The sequence below is a fragment of the Spermophilus citellus genome (assembly GCF_964194105.1).
Source record: "Spermophilus citellus genome assembly, chromosome: 10".
NCBI classification, from domain to species: Eukaryota; Metazoa; Chordata; class Mammalia; order Rodentia; family Sciuridae; genus Spermophilus; species Spermophilus citellus.
Window position 1 is genome coordinate 14,241,530 of NC_138197.1, and position 17,700 is coordinate 14,259,229.

Here is a 17,700-nt window from a genome sequence, read left to right on the forward strand (position 1 = left end):
ATCATCCAGTTTGGGTGAAAAAATATTTGCTGAGATTTCTGGAGATTCGTAATTTTTGGAAGCTTGGCAACCCCTTTCCATGAAAGTGTTTCTCGCCAGTCACTGCTTAGGGCTACATCAAGAGGAAACAAAACATAGAGAGAGAACTTGAAACTACTTTACTGTGTCAAGTTTCAAGAAGCTAGCACAAACCGTGTTGGATTTAGAGTTCCAAATACATCTATCAATATAGGAGAAAACAGAGTGAAACCTAAAAATTCAAACTGTTACTGGAAATGAACGCTTCAACATAGAAGAACGAAATTTGGGGAACCAAGTCGCCTTAGTGTACTGATCATTACCTGAAAGTATCATCCAGTTTGGGTGAAAAAATATTTGCTGAGATTTTTGGAGATTCGTAATTTTTGGAAGCTTGGCAACCCCTCTCCATGAAAGTGGTTCTCGCCAGTCACTGCTTAGGGCTACAGCAAGAGGAAACAAAACATAGAGATGGAACGTGAAACTACTTTACTGTATCGAGTTTCAAGAAGCTTGCACAAACCGTGTTGGATTTAGAGTTCCAAATACATGTATCAATATAGGAGAAAACAGAGTGAAACCTAAAAATTCAAACTGTTACTGGAAATGAACGCTTCAACATAGAAGAACGAAATTTGGGGAACCAAGTCGCCTTAGTGTACTGATCATTACCTGAAAGTATCATCCAGTTTGGGTGAAAAAATGTTTGCTGAGATTTTCGGAGATTCGTAATTTTTGGAAGCTTGGCAACCCCTCTCCATGAAAGTGGTTCTCGCCAGTCACTGCTTAGGGCTACAGCAAGAGGAAACAAAACATAGAGATAGAACGTGAAACTACTTTACTGTATCAAGTTTCAAGAAGCTAGCACAAACCGTGTTGGATTTAGAGTTCCAAATACATGTATCAATATAGGAGAAAACAAAGTGAAACCTAAAAATTCAAACTGTTACTGTTAATGAACGCTTCAACATAGAAGAACGAACTTTGGGGAACCAAGTCGCCTTAGTGTACTGATCATTACCTGAAAGTATCATCCAGTTTGGGTGAAAAAATATTTGCTGAGATTTCTGGAGATTCGTAATTTTTGGAAGCTTGGCAACCCCTTTCCATGAAAGTGTTTCTCGCCAGTCACTGCTTAGGGCTACATCAAGAGGAAACAAAACATAGAGAGAGAACTTGAAACTACTTTACTGTGTCAAGTTTCAAGAAGCTAGCACAAACCGTGTTGGATTTAGAGTTCCAAATACATCTATCAATATAGGAGAAAACAGAGTGAAACCTAAAAATTCAAACTGTTACTGGAAATGAACGCTTCAACATAGAAGAACGAAATTTGGGGAACCAAGTCGCCTTAGTGTACTGATCATTACCTGAAAGTATCATCCAGTTTGGGTGAAAAAATATTTGCTGAGATTTTCGGAGATTCGTAATTTTTGGAAGCTTGGCAACCCCTCTCCATGAAAGTGGTTCTCGCCAGTCACTGCTTAGGGCTACAGCAAGAGGAAACAAAACATAGAGATAGAACGTGAAACTACTTTACTGTATCGAGTTTCAAGAAGCTAGCACAAACCGTGTTGGATTTAGAGTTCCAAATACATGTATCAATATAGGAGAAAACAGAGTGAAACCTAAAAATTCAAACTGTTACTGGAAATGAACGCTTCAACATAGAAGAACGAAATTTGGGGAACCAAGTCGCCTTCGTGTACTGATCATTACCTGAAAGTATCATCCAGTTTGGGTGAAAAAATATTTGCTGAGATTTCTGGAGATTCGTAATTTTTGGAAGCTTGGCAACCCCTTTCCATGAAAGTGTTTCTCGCCAGTCACTGCTTAGGGCTACATCAACAGGAAATAAAAGCTAGAGATAGAACATGAAACTACTTTACTTTGTCAAGTTTCATGAAGCTAGCACAAACCGTGTTGGATTTAGAGTTCCAAATACATCTATCAATATAGGAGAAAACAGAGTGAAACCTAAAAATTCAAAGTGTTACTGGAAATGAACGCTTCAACATAGAAGAACGACATTTGGGGAACCAAGTCGCCTTCGTGTACTGATCATTACCTGAAAGTATCATCCAGTTTGGGTGAAAAAATATTTGCTGAGATTTCTGGAGATTCGTAATTTTTGGAAGCTTGGCAACCCCTTTCCATGAAAGTGTTTCTCGCCAGTCACTGCTTAGGGCTACATCAAGAGGAAACAAAACATAGAGATAGAACGTGAAAGTACTTTACTGTGTCAAGTTTCAAGAAGCTAGCACAAACCGTGTTGGATTTAGAGTTCCAAATACATGTATCAATATAGGAGAAAACAGAGTGAAACCTCAAAATTCAAACTGTTACAGGAAATGAACGCTTCAACATAGAAGAACGACATTTGGGGAACCAAGTCGCCTTAGTGTACTGATCATTACCTGAAAGTATCATCCAGTTTGGGTGAAAAAATATTTGCTGAGATTTCTGGAGATTCGTAACTTTTGGAAGCTTGGCAACCTTTTTCCATGAAAGTGTTTCTCACCAGTCACTGCTTAGGGCTACATCAAGAGGAAACAGAATATAGAGATAGAACGTGAAACTACTTTACTTTGTCAAGTTTCATGAAGCTAGCACAAACCGTGTTGGATTTAGAGTTCCAAATACATCTATCAATATAGGAGAAAACAGAGTGAAACCTAAAAATTCAAAGTGTTACTGGAAATGAACGCTTCAACATAGAAGAACGACATTTGGGGAACCAAGTCGCCTTCGTGTACTGATCATTACCTGAAAGTATCATCCAGTTTGGGTGAAAAAATATTTGCTGAGATTTCTGGAGATTCGTAATTTTTGGAAGCTTGGCAACCCCTCTCCATGAAAGTGGTTCTCGCAAGTCACTGCTTAGGGCTACAGCAAGAGGAAACAAAACATAGAGATAGAACGTGAAACTACTTTACTGTATCAAGTTTCAAGAAGCTAGCACAAACCGTGTTGGATTTAGAGTTCCAAATACATGTATCAATATAGGAGAAAACAAAGTGAAACCTAAAAATTCAAACTGTTACTGTTAATGAACGCTTCAACATAGAAGAACGAACTTTGGGGAACCAAGTCGCCTTAGTGTACTGATCATTACCTGAAAGTATCATCCAGTTTGGGTGAAAAAATATTTGCTGAGATTTCTGGAGATTCGTAATTTTTGGAAGCTTGGCAACCCCTTTCCATGAAAGTGTTTCTCGCCAGTCACTGCTTAGGGCTACATCAAGAGGAAACAAAACATAGAGAGAGAACTTGAAACTACTTTACTGTGTCAAGTTTCAAGAAGCTAGCACAAACCGTGTTGGATTTAGAGTTCCAAATACATCTATCAATATAGGAGAAAACAGAGTGAAACCTAAAAATTCAAACTGTTACTGGAAATGAACGCTTCAACATAGAAGAACGAAATTTGGGGAACCAAGTCGCCTTAGTGTACTGATCATTACCTGAAAGTATCATCCAGTTTGGGTGAAAAAATATTTGCTGAGATTTTTGGAGATTCGTAATTTTTGGAAGCTTGGCAACCCCTCTCCATGAAAGTGGTTCTCGCCAGTCACTGCTTAGGGCTACAGCAAGAGGAAACAAAACATAGAGATGGAACGTGAAACTACTTTACTGTATCGAGTTTCAAGAAGCTAGCACAAACCGTGTTGGATTTAGAGTTCCAAATACATGTATCAATATAGGAGAAAACAGAGTGAAACCTAAAAATTCAAACTGTTACTGGAAATGAACGCTTCAACATAGAAGAACGAAATTTGGGGAACCAAGTCGCCTTAGTGTACTGATCATTACCTGAAAGTATCATCCAGTTTGGGTGAAAAAATGTTTGCTGAGATTTCTGGAGATTCGTAATTTTTGGAAGCTTGGCAACCCCTTTCCATGAAAGTGTTTCTCGCCAGTCACTGCTTAGGGCTACATCAAGAGGAAACAAAAGCTAGAGATAGAACGTGAAACTACTTTACTGTGTCAAGTTTCAAGAAGCTAGCACAAACCGTGTTGGATTTAGAGTTCCAAATACATGTATCAATATAGGAGAAAACAGAGTGAAACCTAAAAATTCAAACTGTTACAGGAAATGAACGCTTCAACATAGAAGAACGACATTTGGGGAACCAAGTCGCCTTAGTGTACTGATCATTACCTGAAAGTATCATCCAGTTTGGGTGAAAAAATATTTGCTGAGATTTCTGGAGATTCGTAATTTTTGGAAGCTTGGCAACCCCTTTCCATGAAAGTGTTTCTCGCCAGTCACTGCTTAGGGCTACATCAAGAGGAAACAAAACATAGAGATAGAACGTGAAACTACTTTACTGTGTCAAGTTTCAAGAAGCTAGCACAAACCGTGTTGGATTTAGAGTTCCAAATACATGTATCAATATAGGAGAAAACAGAGTGAAACCTAAAAATTCAAACTGTTACAGGAAATGAACGCTTCAACATAGAAGAACGACATTTGGGGAACCAAGTCGCCTTAGTGTACTGATCATTACCTGAAAGTATCATCCAGTTTGGGTGAAAAAATATTTGCTGAGATTTCTGGAGATTCGTAATTTTTGGAAGCTTGGCAACCCCTTTCCATGAAAGTGTTTCTCGCCAGTCACTGCTTAGGGCTACATCAAGAGGAAACAAAACATAGAGAGAGAACTTGAAACTACTTTACTGTGTCAAGTTTCAAGAAGCTAGCACAAACCGTGTTGGATTTAGAGTTCCAAATACATGTATCAATATAGGAGAAAACAGAGTGAAACCTAAAAATTCAAACTGTTACAGGAAATGAACGCTTCAACATAGAAGAACGACATTTGGGGAACCAAGTCGCCTTAGTGTACTGATCATTACCTGAAAGTATCATCCAGTTTGGGTGAAAAAATATTTGCTGAGATTTCTGGAGATTCGTAATTTTTGGAAGCTTGGCAACCCCTTTCCATGAAAGTGTTTCTCGCCATTCACTGCTTAGGGCTACATCAAGAGGAAACAAAACATAGAGAGAGAACTTGAAGCTACTTTACTGTGTCAAGTTTCAAGAAGCTAGCACAAACCGTGTTGGATTTAGAGTTCCAAATACATCTATCAATATAGGAGAAAACAGAGTGAAACCTAAAAATTCAAACTGTTACTGGAAATGAACGCTTCAACATAGAAGAACGAAATTTGGGGAACCAAGTCGCCTTAGTGTACTGATCATTACCTGAAAGTATCATCCTGTTTGGGTGAAAAAATATTTGCTGAGATTTCTGGAGATTCGTAACTTTTGGAAGCTTGGAAACCTTTTTCCATGAAAGTGTTTCTCACCAGTCACTGCTTAGGGCTACATCAAGAGGAAACAGAATATAGAGATAGAACGTGAAACTACTTTACTTTGTCAAGTTTCATGAAGCTAGCACAAACCGTGTTGGATTTAGAGTTCCAAATACATCTATCAATATAGGAGAAAACAGAGTGAAACCTAAAAATTCAAAATGTTACTGGAAATGAACGCTTCAACATAGAAGAACAACATTTGGGGAACCAAGTCGCCTTCGTGTACTGATCATTACCTGAAAGTATCATCCAGTTTGGGTGAAAAAATATTTGCTGAGATTTCTGGAGATTCGTAACTTTTGGAAGCTTGGCAACCTTTTTCCATGAAAGTGTTTCTCACCAGTCACTGCTTAGGGCTACATCAAGAGGAAACAGAATATAGAGATAGAACGTGAAACTACTTTACTTTGTCAAGTTTCATGTAGCTAGCACAAACCGTGTTGGATTTAGAGTTCCAAATACATGTATCAATATAGGAGAAAACAAAGTGAAACCTAAAAATTCAAACTGTTACTGGAAATGAACGCTTCAACATAGAAGAACGAACTTTGGGGAACCAAGTCGCCTTAGTGTACTGATCATTACCTGAAAGTATCATCCAGTTTGGGTGAAAAAATATTTGCTGAGATTTCTGGAGATTCGTAATTTTTGGAAGCTTGGCAACCCCTTTCCATGAAAGTGTTTCTCGCCAGTCACTGCTTAGGGCTACATCAAGAGGAAACAAAACATAGAGATAGAACGTGAAAGTACATTACTGTGTCAAGTTTCAAGAAGCTAGCACAAACCGTGTTGGATTTAGAGTTCCAAATACATGTATCAATATAGGAGAAAACAGAGTGAAACCTAAAAATTCAAACTGTTACAGGAAATGAATGCTTCAACATAGAAGAACGACATTTGGGGAACCAAGTCGCCTTAGTGTACTGATCATTACCTGAAAGTATCATCCAGTTTGGGTGAAAAAATATTTGCTGAGATTTCTGGAGATTCGTAATTTTTGGAAGCTTGGCAACCCCTTTCCATGAAAGTGTTTCTCGCCAGTCACTGCTTAGGGCTACATCAAGAGGAAACAAAACGTAGAGAGAGAACTTGAAACTACTTTACTGTGTCAAGTTTCAAGAAGCTAGCACAAACCGTGTTGGATTTAGAGTTCCAAATACATCTATCAATATAGGAGAAAACAGAGTGAAACCTAAAAATTCAAACTGTTACTGGAAATGAACGCTTCAACATAGAAGAACGAAATTTGGGGAACCAAGTCGCCTTAGTGTACTGATCATTACCTGAAAGTATCATCCAGTTTGGGTGAAAAAATATTTGCTGAGATTTTTGGAGATTCGTAATTTTTGGAAGCTTGGCAACCCCTCTCCATGAAAGTGGTTCTCGCCAGTCACTGCTTAGGGCTACAGCAAGAGGAAACAAAACATAGAGATAGAACGTGAAACTACTTTACTGTATCAAGTTTCAAGAAGCTAGCACAAACCGTGTTGGATTTAGAGTTCCAAATACATGTATCAATATAGGAGAAAACAGAGTGAAACCTAAAAATTCAAACTGTTACTGGAAATGAACGCTTCAACATAGAAGAACGAAATTTGGGGAACCAAGTCGCCTTAGTGTACTGATCATTACCTGAAAGTATCATCCAGTTTGGGTGAAAAAATGTTTGCTGAGATTTCTGGAGATTCGTAATTTTTGGAAGCTTGGCAACCCCTTTCCATGAAAGTGTTTCTCGCCAGTCACTGCTTAGGGCTACATCAAGATGAAACAAAAGCTAGAGATAGAACGTGAAACTACTTTACTGTGTCAAGTTTCAAGAAGCTAGCACAAACCGTGTTGGATTTAGAGTTCCAAATACATGTATCAATATAGGAGAAAACAGAGTGAAACCTAAAAATTCAAACTGTTACAGGAAATGAACGCTTCAACATAGAAGAACGACATTTTGGGAACCAAGTCGCCTTAGTATACTGATCATTACCTGAAAGTATCATCCAGTTTGGGTGAAAAAATATTTGCTGAGATTTCTGGAGATTCGTAATTTTTGGAAGCTTGGCAACCCCTTTCCATGAAAGTGTTTCTCGCCAGTCACTGCTTAGGGCTACATCAAGAGGAAACAAAACATAGAGATAGAACGTGAAACTACTTTACTGTGTCAAGTTTCAAGAAGCTAGCACAAACCGTGTTGGATTTAGAGTTCCAAATACATGTATCAATATAGGAGAAAACAGAGTGAAACCTAAAAATTCAAACTGTTACAGGAAATGAACGCTTCAACATAGAAGAACGACATTTGGGGAACCAAGTCGCCTTAGTGTACTGATCATTACCTGAAAGTATCATCCAGTTTGGGTGAAAAAATATTTGCTGAGATTTCTGGAGATTCGTAATTTTTGGAAGCCTGGCAACCCCTTTCCATGAAAGTGTTTCTCGCCAGTCACTGCTTAGGGCTACATCAAGAGGAAACAAAACATAGAGATAGAACGTGAAACTACTTTACTGTATCAAGTTTCAAGAAGCTAGCACAAACCGTGTTGGATTTAGAGTTCCAAATACATGTATCAATATAGGAGAAAACAGAGTGAAACCTAAAAATTCAAACTGTTACTGGAAATGAACGCTTCAACATAGAAGAACGAAATTTGGGGAACCAAGTCGCCTTAGTGTACTGATCATTACCTGAAAGTATCATCCAGTTTGGGTGAAAAAATATTTGCTGAGATTTCTGGAGATTCGTAATTTTTGGAAGCTTGGCAACCCCTTTCCATGAAAGTGTTTCTCGCCAGTCACTGCTTAGGGCTACATCAAGAGGAAACAAAAGCAAGAGATAGAACGTGAATCTACTTTACTGTGTCAAGTTTCAAGAAGCTAGCACAAACCGTGTTGGATTTAGAGTTCCAAATACATCTATCAATATAGGAGAAAACAGAGTGAAACATAAAAATTCAAAGTGTTACTGGAAATGAACGCTTCAACATAGAAGAACGACATTTGGGGAACCAAGTCGCCTTCGTGTACTGTTCATTACCTGAAAGTATCATCCAGTTTGGGTGAAAAAATATTTGCTGAGATTTCTGGAGATTCGTAATTTTTGGAAGCTTGGCAACCCCTCTCCATGAAAGTGGTTCTCGCCAGTCACTGCTTAGGGCTACATCAAGAGGAAACAAAACATAGAGAGAGAACGTGAAACTACTTTACTGTATCAAGTTTCAAGAAGCTAGCACAAACCGTGTTGGATTTAGAGTTCCAAATACATCTATCAATATAGGAGAAAACAGAGTGAAACCTAAAAATTCAAACTGTTACTGGAAATGAACGCTTCAACATAGAAGAACGACATTTGGGGAACCAAGTCGCCTTAGTGTACTGATCATTACCTGAAAGTATCATCCAGTTTGGGTGAAAAAATATTTGCTGAGATTTCTGGAGATTCGTAATTTTTGGAAGCTTGGCAACCCCTTTCCATGAAAGTGTTTCTCGCCAGTCACTGCTTAGGGCTACAGCAAGAGGAAACAAAAGCTAGAGATAGAACGTGAAAGTACTTTACTGTGTCAAGTTTCAAGAAGCTAGCACAAACCGTGTTGGATTTAGAGTTCCAAATACATCTATCAATATAGGAGAAAACAGAGTGAAACCTAAAAATTCAAACTGTAACAGGAAATGAACGCTTCAACATAGAAGAACGACATTTGGGGAACCAAGTCGCCTTAGTGTACTGATCATTACCTGAAAGTATCATCCAGTTTGGGTGAAAAAATATTTGCTGAGATTTCTGGAGATTCGTAACTTTTGGAAGCTTGGCAACCTTTTTCCATGAAAGTGTTTCTCACCAGTCACTGCTTAGGGCTACATCAAGAGGAAACAGAATATAGAGATAGAACGTGAAACTACTTTACTTTGTCAAGTTTCATGAAGCTAGCACAAACCGTGTTGGATTTAGTGTTCCAAATACATCTATCAATATAGGAGAAAACAGAGTGAAACCTAAAAATTCAAAGTGTTACTGGAAATGAACGCTTCAACATAGAAGAACGACATTTGGGGAACCAAGTCGCCTTCGTGTACTGATCATTACCTGAAAGTATCATCCAGTTTGGGTGAAAAAATATTTGCTGAGATTTCTGGAGATTCGTAATTTTTGGAAGCTTGGCAACCCCTTTCCATGAAAGTGTTTCTCGCCAGTCACTGCTTAGGGCTACATCAAGAGGACACAAAACATAGAGAGAGAACTTGAAACTACTTTACTGTGTCAAGTTTCAAGAAGCTAGCACAAACCGTGTTGGATTTAGAGTTCCAAATACATCTATCAATATAGGAGAAAACAGAGTGAAACCTAAAAATTCAAACTGTTACTGGAAATGAACGCTTCAACATAGAAGAACGAAATTTGGGGAACCAAGTCGCCTTAGTGTACTGATCATTACCTGAAAGTATCATCCTGTTTGGGTGAAAAAATATTTGCTGAGATTTCTGGAGATTCGTAACTTTTGGAAGCTTGGCAACCTTTTTCCATGAAAGTGTTTCTCACCAGTCACTGCTTAGGGCTACAGCAAGAGGAAACAAAACATAGAGATAGAACGTGAAACTACTTTACTGTGTCAAGTTTCAAGAAGCTAGCACAAACCGTGTTGGATTTAGAGTTCCAAATACATGTATCAATATAGGAGAAAACAAAGTGAAACCTAAAAATTCAAACTGTTACTGGAAATGAACGCTTCAACATAGAAGAACGAACTTTGGGGAACCAAGTCGCCTTAGTGTACTGATCATTACCTGAAAGTATCATCCAGTTTGGGTGAAAAAATATTTGCTGAGATTTCTGGAGATTCGTAATTTTTGGAAGCTTGGCAACCCCTTTCCATGAAAGTGTTTCTCGCCAGTCACTGCTTAGGGCTACATCAAGAGGAAACAAAACATAGAGATAGAACGTGAAAGTACATTACTGTGTCAAGTTTCAAGAAGCTAGCACAAACCGTGTTGGATTTAGAGTTCCAAATACATGTATCAATATAGGAGAAAACAGAGTGAAACCTAAAAATTCAAACTGTTACAGGAAATGAATGCTTCAACATAGAAGAACGACATTTGGGGAACCAAGTCGCCTTAGTGTACTGATCATTACCTGAAAGTATCATCCAGTTTGGGTGAAAAAATATTTGCTGAGATTTCTGGAGATTCGTAATTTTTGGAAGCTTGGCAACCCCTTTCCATGAAAGTGTTTCTCGCCAGTCACTGCTTAGGGCTACATCAAGAGGAAACAAAACGTAGAGAGAGAACTTGAAACTACTTTACTGTGTCAAGTTTCAAGAAGCTAGCACAAACCGTGTTGGATTTAGAGTTCCAAATACATCTATCAATATAGGAGAAAACAGAGTGAAACCTAAAAATTCAAACTGTTACTGGAAATGAACGCTTCAACATAGAAGAACGAAATTTGGGGAACCAAGTCGCCTTAGTGTACTGATCATTACCTGAAAGTATCATCCAGTTTGGGTGAAAAAATATTTGCTGAGATTTTTGGAGATTCGTAATTTTTGGAAGCTTGGCAACCCCTCTCCATGAAAGTGGTTCTCGCCAGTCACTGCTTAGGGCTACAGCAAGAGGAAACAAAACATAGAGATAGAACGTGAAACTACTTTACTGTATCAAGTTTCAAGAAGCTAGCACAAACCGTGTTGGATTTAGAGTTCCAAATACATGTATCAATATAGGAGAAAACAGAGTGAAACCTAAAAATTCAAACTGTTACTGGAAATGAACGCTTCAACATAGAAGAACGAAATTTGGGGAACCAAGTCGCCTTAGTGTACTGATCATTACCTGAAAGTATCATCCAGTTTGGGTGAAAAAATGTTTGCTGAGATTTCTGGAGATTCGTAATTTTTGGAAGCTTGGCAACCCCTTTCCATGAAAGTGTTTCTCGCCAGTCACTGCTTAGGGCTACATCAAGAGGAAACAAAAGCTAGAGATAGAACGTGAAACTACTGTACTGTGTCAAGTTTCAAGAAGCTAGCACAAACCGTGTTGGATTTAGAGTTCCAAATACATGTATCAATATAGGAGAAAACAGAGTGAAACCTAAAAATTCAAACTGTTACAGGAAATGAACGCTTCAACATAGAAGAACGACATTTTGGGAACCAAGTCGCCTTAGTATACTGATCATTACCTGAAAGTATCATCCAGTTTGGGTGAAAAAATATTTGCTGAGATTTCTGGAGATTCGTAATTTTTGGAAGCTTGGCAACCCCTTTCCATGAAAGTGTTTCTCGCCAGTCACTGCTTAGGGCTACATCAAGAGGAAACAAAACATAGAGATAGAACGTGAAACTACTTTACTGTGTCAAGTTTCAAGAAGCTAGCACAAACCGTGTTGGATTTAGAGTTCCAAATACATGTATCAATATAGGAGAAAACAGAGTGAAACCTAAAAATTCAAACTGTTACAGGAAATGAACGCTTCAACATAGAAGAACGACATTTGGGGAACCAAGTCGCCTTAGTGTACTGATCATTACCTGAAAGTATCATCCAGTTTGGGTGAAAAAATATTTGCTGAGATTTCTGGAGATTCGTAATTTTTGAAGCCTGGCAACCCCTTTCCATGAAAGTGTTTCTCGCCAGTCACTGCTTAGGGCTACATCAAGAGGAAACAAAGCATAGAGATAGAACGTGAAACTACTTTACTGTATCAAGTTTCAAGAAGCTAGCACAAACCGTGTTGGATTTAGAGTTCCAAATACATGTATCAATATAGGAGAAAACAGAGTGAAACCTAAAAATTCAAACTGTTACTGGAAATGAACGCTTCAACATAGAAGAACGAAATTTGGGGAACCAAGTCGCCTTAGTGTACTGATCATTACCTGAAAGTATCATCCAGTTTGGGTGAAAAAATATTTGCTGAGATTTCTGGAGATTCGTAATTTTTGGAAGCTTGGCAACCCCTTTCCATGAAAGTGTTTCTCGCCAGTCACTGCTTAGGGCTACATCAAGAGGAAACAAAAGCAAGAGATAGAACGTGAAAGTACTTTACTGTGTCAAGTTTCAAGAAGCTAGCACAAACCGTGTTGGATTTAGAGTTCCAAATACATGTATCAATATAGGAGAAAACAGAGTGAAACCTAAAAATTCAAACTGTTACAGGAAATGAACGCTTCAACATAGAAGAACGACATTTGGGGAACCAAGTCGCCTTAGTGTACTGATCATTACCTGAAAGTATCATCCAGTTTGGGTGAAAAAATATTTGCTGAGATTTCTGGAGATTCGTAACTTTTGGAAGCTTGGCAACCTTTTTCCATGAAAGTGTTTCTCACCAGTCACTGCTTAGGGCTACATCAAGAGGAAACAGAATATAGAGATAGAACGTGAAACTACTTTACTTTGTCAAGTTTCATGAAGCTAGCACAAACCGTGTTGGATTTAGAGTTCCAAATACATCTATCAATATAGGAGAAAACAGAGTGAAACCTAAAAATTCAAAGTGTTACTGGAAATGAACGCTTCAACATAGAAGAACGACATTTGGGGAACCAAGTCGCCTTAGTGTACTGATCATTACCTGAAAGTATCATCCAGTTTGGGTGAAAAAATATTTGCTGAGATTTCTGGAGATTCGTAATTTTTGGAAGCTTGGCAACCCCTCTCCATGAAAGTGGTTCTCGCCAGTCACTGCTTAGGGCTACATCAAGAGGAAACAAAACATAGAGATAGAACGTGAAACTACTTTACTGTGTCAAGTTTCAAGAAGCTAGCACAAACCGTGTTGGATTTAGAGTTCCAAATACATCTATCAATATAGGAGAAAACAGAGTGAAACCTAAAAATTCAAACTGTTACTGGAAATGAACGCTTCAACATAGAAGAACGAAATTTGGGGAACCAAGTCGCCTTAGTGTACTGATCATTACCTGAAAGTATCATCCAGTTTGGGTGAAAAAATATTGGCTGAGATTTTTGGAGATTCGTAATTTTTGGAAGCTTGGCAACCCCTCTCCATGAAAGTGGTTCTCGCCAGTCACTGCTTAGGGCTACAGCAAGAGGAAACAAAACATAGAGATAGAACGTGAAACTACTTTACTGTATCAAGTTTCAAGAAGCTAGCACAAACCGTGTTGGATTTAGAGTTCCAAATACATGTATCAATATAGGAGAAAACAGAGTGAAACCTAAAAATTCAAACTGTTACTGGAAATGAACGCTTCAACATAGAAGAACGAAATTTGGGGAACCAAGTCGCCTTAGTGTACTGATCATTACCTGAAAGTATCATCCAGTTTGGGTGAAAAAATGTTTGCTGAGATTTCTGGAGATTCGTAATTTTTGGAAGCTTGGCAACCCCTTTCCATGAAAGTGTTTCTCGCCAGTCACTGCTTAGGGCTACATCAAGAGGAAACAAAAGCTAGAGATAGAACGTGAAACTACTGTACTGTGTCAAGTTTCAAGAAGCTAGCACAAACCGTGTTGGATTTAGAGTTCCAAATACATGTATCAATATAGGAGAAAACAGAGTGAAACCTAAAAATTCAAACTGTTACAGGAAATGAACGCTTCAACATAGAAGAACGACATTTTGGGAACCAAGTCGCCTTAGTATACTGATCATTACCTGAAAGTATCATCCAGTTTGGGTGAAAAAATATTTGCTGAGATTTCTGGAGATTCGTAATTTTTGGAAGCTTGGCAACCCCTTTCCATGAAAGTGTTTCTCGCCAGTCACTGCTTAGGGCTACATCAAGAGGAAACAAAACATAGAGATAGAACGTGAAACTACTTTACTGTGTCAAGTTTCAAGAAGCTAGCACAAACCGTGTTGGATTTAGAGTTCCAAATACATGTATCAATATAGGAGAAAACAGAGTGAAACCTAAAAATTCAAACTGTTACTGGAAATGAACGCTTCAACATAGAAGAACGAAATTTGGGGAACCAAGTCGCCTTAGTGTACTGATCATTACCTGAAAGTATCATCCAGTTTGGGTGAAAAAATATTTGCTGAGATTTCTGGAGATTCGTAATTTTTGGAAGCTTGGCAACCCCTTTCCATGAAAGTGTTTCTCGCCAGTCACTGCTTAGGGCTACATCAAGAGGAAACAAAAGCAAGAGATAGAACGTGAAAGTACTTTACTGTGTCAAGTTTCAAGAAGCTAGCACAAACCGTGTTGGATTTAGAGTTCCAAATACATGTATCAATATAGGAGAAAACAGAGTGAAACCTAAAAATTCAAACTGTTACAGGAAATGAACGCTTCAACATAGAAGAACGACATTTGGGGAACCAAGTCGCCTTAGTGTACTGATCATTACCTGAAAGTATCATCCAGTTTGGGTGAAAAAATATTTGCTGAGATTTCTGGAGATTCGTAACTTTTGGAAGCTTGGCAACCTTTTTCCATGAAAGTGTTTCTCACCAGTCACTGCTTAGGGCTACATCAAGAGGAAACAGAATATAGAGATAGAACGTGAAACTACTTTACTTTGTCAAGTTTCATGAAGCTAGCACAAACCGTGTTGGATTTAGAGTTCCAAATACATCTATCAATATAGGAGAAAACAGAGTGAAACCTAAAAATTCAAAGTGTTACTGGAAATGAACGCTTCAACATAGAAGAACGACATTTGGGGAACCAAGTCGCCTTAGTGTACTGATCATTACCTGAAAGTATCATCCAGTTTGGGTGAAAAAATATTTGCTGAGATTTCTGGAGATTCGTAATTTTTGGAAGCTTGGCAACCCCTCTCCATGAAAGTGGTTCTCGCCAGTCACTGCTTAGGGCTACATCAAGAGGAAACAAAACATAGAGATAGAACGTGAAACTACTTTACTGTATCAAGTTTCAAGAAGCTAGCACAAACCGTGTTGGATTTAGAGTTCCAAATACATGTATCAATATAGGAGAAAACAGAGTGAAACCTAAAAATTCAAACTGTTACTGGAAATGAACGCTTCAACATAGAAGAACGACATTTGGGGAACCAAGTCGCCTTAGTGTACTGATCATTACCTGAAAGTATCATCCAGTTTGGGTGAAAAAATATTTGCTGAGATTTCTGGAGATTCGTAATTTTTGGAAGCTTGGCAACCCCTTTCCATGAAAGTGTTTCTCGCCAGTCACTGCTTAGGGCTACAGCAAGAGGAAACAAAAGCTAGAGATAGAACGTGAAAGTACTTTACTGTGTCAAGTTTCAAGAAGCTAGCACAAACCGTGTTGGATTTAGAGTTCCAAATACATCTATCAATATAGGAGAAAACAGAGTGAAACCTAAAAATTCAAACTGTTACAGGAAATGAACGCTTCAACATAGAAGAACGACATTAGGGGAACCAAGTCGCCTTAGTGTACTGATCATTACCTGAAAGTATCATCCAGTTTGGGTGAAAAAATATTTGCTGAGATTTCTGGAGATTCGTAACTTTTGGAAGCTTGGCAACCTTTTTCCATGAAAGTGTTTCTCACCAGTCACTGCTTAGGGCTACATCAAGAGGAAACAGAATATAGAGATAGAACGTGAAACTACTTTACTTTGTCAAGTTTCATGAAGCTAGCACAAACCGTGTTGGATTTAGTGTTCCAAATACATCTATCAATATAGGAGAAAACAGAGTGAAACCTAAAAATTCAAAGTGTTACTGGAAATGAACGCTTCAACATAGAAGAACGACATTTGGGGAACCAAGTCGCCTTCGTGTACTGATCATTACCTGAAAGTATCATCCAGTTTGGGTGAAAAAATATTTGCTGAGATTTCTGGAGATTCGTAATTTTTGGAAGCTTGGCAACCCCTTTCCATGAAAGTGTTTCTCGCCAGTCACTGCTTAGGGCTACATCAAGAGGAAACAAAACATTGAGATAGAACGTGAAAGTACTTTACTTTGTCAAGTTTCATGAAGCTAGCACAAACCGTGTTGGATTTAGAGTTCCAAATACATGTATCAATATAGGAGAAAACAGAGTGAAACCTAAAAATTCAAACTGTTACTGGAAATGAACGCTTCAACATAGAAGAACGAAATTTGGGGAACCAAGTCGCCTTCGTGTACTGATCATTACCTGAAAGTATCATCCAGTTTGGGTGAAAAAATATTTGCTGAGATTTCTGGAGATTCGTAACTTTTGGAAGCTTGGCAACCCCTTTCCATGAAAGTGTTTCTCGCCAGTCACTGCTTAGGGCTACATCAAGAGGAAACAGAATATAGAGATAGAACGTGAAACTACTTTACTTTGTCAAGTTTCATGAAGCTAGCACAAACCGTTTTGGATTTAGAGTTCCAAATACATCTATCAATATAGGAGAAAACAGAGTGAAACCTAAAAATTCAAACTGTTACAGGAAATGAACGCTTCAACATAGAAGAACGACATTTGGGGAACCAAGTCGCCTTAGTGTACTGATCATTACCTGAAAGTATCATCCAGTTTGGGTGAAAAAATATTTGCTGAGATTTCTGGAGATTCGTAATTTTTGGAAGCTTGGCAACCCCTTTCCATTAAAGTGTTTCTCGCCAGTCACTGCTTAGGGCTACATCAAGAGGAAACAAAACATAGAGAGAGAACTTGAAACTACTTTACTGTGTCAAGTTTCAAGAAGCTAGCACAAACCGTGTTGGATTTAGAGTTCCAAATACATGTATCAATATAGGAGAAAACAGAGTGAAACCTAAAAATTCAAACTGTTACTGGAAATGAACGCTTCAACATAGAAGAACGAAATTTGGGGAACCAAGTCGCCTTAGTGTACTGATCATTACCTGAAAGTATCATCCAGTTTGGGTGAAAAAATATTTGCTGAGATTTTTGGAGATTCGTAATTTTTTAAGCTTGGCAACCCCTCTCCATGAAAGTGGTTCTCGCCAGTCACTGCTTAGGGCTACAGCAAGAGGAAACAAAACATAGAGATAGAACGTGAAACTACTTTACTGTATCAAGTTTCAAGAAGCTAGCACAAACCGTGTTGGATTTAGAGTTCCAAATACATGTATCAATATAGGAGAAAAGAGAGTGAAACCTAAAAATTCAAACTGTTACTGGAAATGAACGCTTCAACATAGAAGAACGACATTTGGGGAACCAAGTCGCCTTAGTGTACTGATCATTACCTGAAAGTATCATCCAGTTTGGGTGAAAAAATATTTGCTGAGATTTCTGGAGATTCGTAATTTTTGGAAGCTTGGAAACCCCTTTCCATGAAAGTGTTTCTCGCCAGTCACTGCTTAGGGCTATATCAAGAGGAAACAAAACCTAGAGATAGAACGTGAAACTACTTTACTGTGTCAAGTTTCAAGAAGCTAGCACAAACCGTGTTGGATTTAGAGTTCCAAATACATCTATCAATATAGGAGAAAACAGAGTGAAACCT